We start from the raw sequence: 6,000 nt of genomic DNA on the forward strand, positions 1-6,000 counted from the left end.
ATATAATATACTTCTAGCACTTCTACAATACTTGGACTGTCTATTATATCTCAATATTGTATGTAAGAGGTGGTGTATTATAATGGATAGAGAGCAGGTCTCAGAGGCAAGAACACCTGAGTTCAAATCCTGATTCTATTACAAACTGGCTTTATAACCCCGGACCAGTCGTTCAGTTAGTCTAGGCTACTCTTCTAAGACTATGACTTGTGGAGGAAAAAAACAAACTGCATTGATAGAGGGAGTTTCCTCATACCAGTGAAATTACAAGTCTAATTCCATATCTCTATCTCCTAAATTGAAACTAGGCAGAGCTGCAAAATGTCCCTCCCTGGATAAGCTCATCACTCCTAACCTCATCATCAAGCCTTGATTGACACCACTCTCCTCTGAGTAGAGGGCTAGAGGGTGAAGTACCAAACTGCTCCCAAAACCTTCCTTTATAGAGGATAGAAACTGGATTCTCCCTGTTCCCTCTACTTTTCATCTACTACTCTGCCTAGTTTCAGTTCCATGAAACAAAAAGCCCCCACAACCCCTAGTGTTGTGTCCTACTCCCACCTGCTTTCCAACCTCCTTTTGTGTATATATAATCATATTCACTGCTTAGATTATAAATTCCTTGAGGGCAGGGACTGTCTTTTTCTTATTTATATTCCCAACATTTAGTATAGTGCCTACTACATAGTAGTTGCTTAATAATTGGTTATTGAATTGAATTGAATCCTAAAAAACTAGCTTGCCCTCTTTTTGCTCAACTATAACTTAATCCTTGAGAATTTGCTACAGCTTCACACATACCTGGCATCCTTCTTTCCATTGCCCTTTAGGTAACTTACAATTTTGACTCCTTTGATTCTTTTACACAGTAGGTGCTTAATAGATATTTAATGATTGATTGACTGATCATTGGAAAAATAGTTCATATTTGAATTTTGCACTTTCAAAGCACTTTCCTCACGACCAACTGTAAGTAAGTTAATGAAGCATTATAACCCTTATTTTGCAGGGTGGTTGTGAGGTAAGAACTTTGTAAATCACAAAGCACTACCTGAAAGTTAATTGTTTGATTATTATTCATAGATTTTTCCCTATTGGCAGAGATCACTAGGAAGTATTTCCCAATAGTGATAAGGGGATCCTATGGATTTTTTTTTTTTTGGAGATTTGTTCTCCCTTTCTCACTCAGACTAGCAGAGCAGAGGCCACTCAAGGCCCAATCCTTCTGCTCATCAGCATGGAAGCATTAGCCCACTCCATTTCTGACCCTGGCTAGTTCACCCCTCCTTAAGCAGCCTGGTGGCACCCTACTCCTTAAAGTTAATTGCTTGGTTTTTATTCATAGATTTCCCTATTAGTAGGCACCTCTAAGAAACCCCTGAGGGTCTACCATATTGATGCCAGTGTTAGTGCAAACAGCCAATTAGTTTCAGTCCCACCGTACCTCTCTGAGTTCAAGTGATTTATCAGTTTTAGGGATTATGCTATCACACCTTGTGATCCTGTATATTCTTATTCAAGAGAAATCAATTAGCGTAATGTCCGTGATCTAGTACAACATGATAAACTGTATTCATATATATATATATATATATATATAATTTTCTAAATAAATCTTCCACATAGATGACATATATTGCATATACATATGTGTATATATAATCTTCTATGTGATGGGGGCTTCATATCTTCCTTAGAGAAACAAGGTATGTGGGAGAGACTCAAGAGTCTCACAGTGATTCATTTTGGCTTTTCAAGTTCTGATAGTTCCCGTGCTCCCTTATACTGTGTACTTGAGCTGAGGGTGTGGTCTTGTCAGAATCGCATGCAATGTGACTGAACAGGATAGCCATAAATCTGTCCATGCATCTCACTTGATCTGAAGGGTTGATGGTATCCCCAAGGTAACAGCACCAACTGGTGACACAACATTGTGAAATCATCCCCCATACACACACATTACAATGATTACAATGCTTCAGCTACAACCAACAACATCAGGGACCAACATCTGCATAGTCGATGAAAAACAGCCCCAGGAAACTATCATTCTTATTGCTGGATAATTTATAGCACTTTCTCTGATCTCCTGCCCTGTGAGCCATATGCTTCATGACATCTTACATGTAGGAGAAAACACTTTGCTATTTTAAAGGGATGTTTATGTTATCGGTTACTGGGATTTATTTCAGACCCTGATGAGTTGAGTTGGCCAAGCTGGGAAAGGCCTCTGCCAATGCAGAAATACTTAAATTTTAGGCTGCATCTGTAACAGGTATACCATCAACTCTTAATTAACCAGCTATGGACAATGCACATCATAACATATTGAAAGTGAATATGTATTTCCCTGTGTTTTTCTCCCTTGTCCCAGGACTATTTCTCTCCTATACCCAAACCATGGATGTATATATAATTTGCAATGTTTTAATATTAATTGAAGCAAAACCTTTTGATATATGCTTATAAAATAGTATTATATATCTTTTAGATTTTAGCATCCAATGGATTTGTACCTGGCACAGTGAAAAGCATGTTAGCTCTAAAGTCAGTTTGCAGGCTCAAATTCTGCCTCTCTCACTTATTATCTGTAGGGCCTTGGACAAGTCATTTAATCTCCTTAAACCTCAGTTTCTATGTATATAACATAAGGAGTTGTAACGGTAATGGCATTTGAAGATCTTCCATGCCCCTCGTATCGGCAAGCAAACAGGTATTTAGCACTTATAGTTCATAATTGTGTCAAGTATTAAGACCCAGAACTTGTAAAACCCACAGTGGGATGAACTTGCTGATGTAACAAGAAGGGGTGAAACAGGGAGGAGCTAATACCATATATAAGGAAAGGTCCAGGCTGGAGAGAAGAGATTTGGAGAACAGAACTGGTGGTGGCAGAACTTCTTCTGAGAGCCAGCCAGAACTTCTGCTGAGAACTTCTGCTGAGAACTGCCAGGAACAAGAACTGCTGGGAACCAGAACTGCTGGGAATGAGCAGCGAGCAGCGTGGAGGCTGAGTAGCTACCATGAGTGAGGAGAGGAGGATCTTAGCCTGAGGGAGCCTGTTTTGTTTTGAAGGCTTGGGAATGTGGGTGTTGTAATGTAATGTAATGTAATATAATGCCAAGGAAAGGCAACTTCCCAAGGTTCAGAATACCAGCATAGGTGCTCTCCATTTTATTCAGTGACAAATTAAGAACAGAGAAGATCAAAATATGACATCATTCAAAATACAGCATTTACTAAGTGTGATTAAATAATCTCCAAGTACTACCCCACCCCAGGACATTACATTCATTCAATCAATTACAAAGTTCCTCTTCTAAATACTACTCCACCCCTAGGCTGTACCTTCATTTAGTCCATCACAAAGCCCCTCTTCTCAAATGGAGATTAGTTTCCAATCATAAGTAAAGTACATTCATTTGTTCAACCATAGAACACAAAAAGGTCAAAAGTTCCCCACCCCTGGATCACAACTGAATCTACCCCAGAGTCACAACAAATTTAAGCATAGCACTTAATACCCAATTGGAGGTCTTTTCTTCATCTTGACATGAGGCAAGTTCTCAGCAATCTTTGTTCCTGGGGAGACAAAGCTTAGCAAGGCCACAAGATACATTGTCAGTCTCTTCATTAATTCATCCTCTGTCTGCAGAACAGTCCTAGGACCCCTGAAAACACTAGCAAAACCCTCTCCCAGGATTTCTGTAAACATACAACAAGAAAATCCTTCTTCAGGGCTTCGGAACCAACAGAAAGGTTCCCAGATCCCTGCAACAACAGCACTGTCCTTCACCAGTGGACAGTATTCACTCTCTGTCTGCAGGACAGTCTCAGTAGCTCTTAACCAACAGCCAGGTTCCAGGACTTCTTCAACAACAGGACTGTCTTTCACCAGTGGATAAATCTGGCAAAACAACATCAAAACAGACAGACAAAGTACCAGCAAAACAGCCATGTCTCCTCAGTCCTTGGCAGCTCCGGGGGGCAGGTCTCAAAGTGGCCCTCAGCAATCCTCTCAGTCTCTCTCTGCCTCCACAAGGGTGCTGCTTCCAAAAAATTCTTCTGCCTTTCTCCTGTGTCTCTCCAAATCTACATCACCAGCTCCTCCCAGTCCAGCACTCTCTTTTCACATAAACAAGTCCATCCCACAGGCGGGATTAACAAACTCTGGGTTTTAACACAATCAAACCAAAAACCAAGCCAATACAGGGGAATCTTTAAATGCCATTACTATTACAGGTGTTCACTGCATTGACTACGTGTACCAACTTTGTGGTTATGTAATGACTTTGACCTTCTGATTTTGGGACTCGGTTTTCTGGTATTTGAATAAATGCTTTGGTTCTGTCCTCCATGTAGAGAGCCTGTTACATTTTGTAATTCACAACTATACCAGCCACCATGGGCATTGTGAATATTGCATTGTTGTTACAGGAGTTTAGACTAGATGGCCCCTGTGACCCCTTCTATCCGGGGTATGCTAGAGCCAGCTCTAACTAGTTTGTTAAATGTTCAGTGTCAGTATTTATTTATACCTCAGTAATCATAATGGTTAAAAATCAACATGATTATTTTGTTAATTGTTTAGACTTAGGAAATGTTAATAATGCAGATTAAACTTAAAAGTGTGTGTGTGGGTATGCATATATTTCCCCATCCTCCCTCCCCAGGAGATCCTGGTTGTTAAACATTTACCAGCACACAGCTTCACTGTTCAATAAACATTGCTTTAGCTCAACAGAAGGGCAGTAGAAGGCTCAGTGTATGAAGCCATAACCAGACTGGAGGCCTGGTCATTATAGGATGATAACAATAATAATAACAGCAACACTGTCATTTATAAGGCATTCATAACCTCATTTGAACCTCACAACACCTCTGCTTCCAGCTCTAAATCTTTAGTCATTTCCTTATAACCATCAAAGCAGTTACTCTCTCCAACAGTGCAGATCTGTACCTTCTCATGCTGTCTGATTCTTGCCATGTTCTATATGTCTGCACAGAGGTTCACCCAATGTGTTGGGAAACTTAATCCATCATGGGCTATACTTTGGTTATCTCTTGCTATGTGATTGACCCTTCCCAGTCATATATCCTTAAATGATATCTTTCAAGAATATCAAGGGAACTATAATGAAAAGAAATGTTAGAGAAGGTGGCCTAGCCATGTCAGATCTTAAATTGTATTATAAAGCAGCAATCATCAAAACGTCTTGGTACTGGCTAAAAATTAGAAGGGTAGATCAGTGGAATAGGTTAGGTACACAAGACACAGTAGTCAACGATTATAGCAATCTACTCTTTGATAAACCCAAAGACCCCAGCTTCTGGGATAAGATCTCGCTATTTGACAAAAACTGAGGGAAAACTGGAAGATAGTATGGCAGAAACTGGGCATAGACCAACGTCTGACACCATATACCAGAATAAAGTTCAAAGGGGTAAAGATCTAGATATAACGGTTGATGCTATAAACAAATTAGGGGAGTAAGGAATAGTTTATCTATGAGATTTATAGAGAATGGAGGAATTTATGACCAAACAAGAGATAGAGAACATTATGAAATGCAAAATGGATAATTTTGATTACTTTAAGTTGAAAAGTTTTTGCACAAATAAAGCCTATGCAACCAAGATTAGGACAGAAGCAGAAAACTGGGAGGGAATTTTTACAACTAGTGTCTTTGATAAAGGCCTCATTTCTAAAATATATAGAGAACCAAGTAAAATTTATAAGAATACAAGGAACTTTTAAAAAATGATATTTTTATTCCATCTTTTGAGAACAATATGCCACTGGTTATATGTTGCCTATTTATAGCCCACCATATTTCTCTCCACTACCCCTTTGGGCAACCCACAATTTTGATTCTTTGAAAACTGTGGCATTCCATAGTTTTTAGTCATGTAGTTACACTCTCTCTCTCTCTCTCTCTCTCTCTCTCTCTCTCTCTATATATATATATATATATATATATATATATATATATATATATA

Source organism: Petaurus breviceps, unplaced genomic scaffold (genome assembly GCF_028583685.1).
Source record: "Petaurus breviceps papuanus isolate PSGF00001 unplaced genomic scaffold, PetGlider_PUasm1.0 90808, whole genome shotgun sequence".
NCBI classification, from domain to species: Eukaryota; Metazoa; Chordata; class Mammalia; order Diprotodontia; family Petauridae; genus Petaurus; species Petaurus breviceps.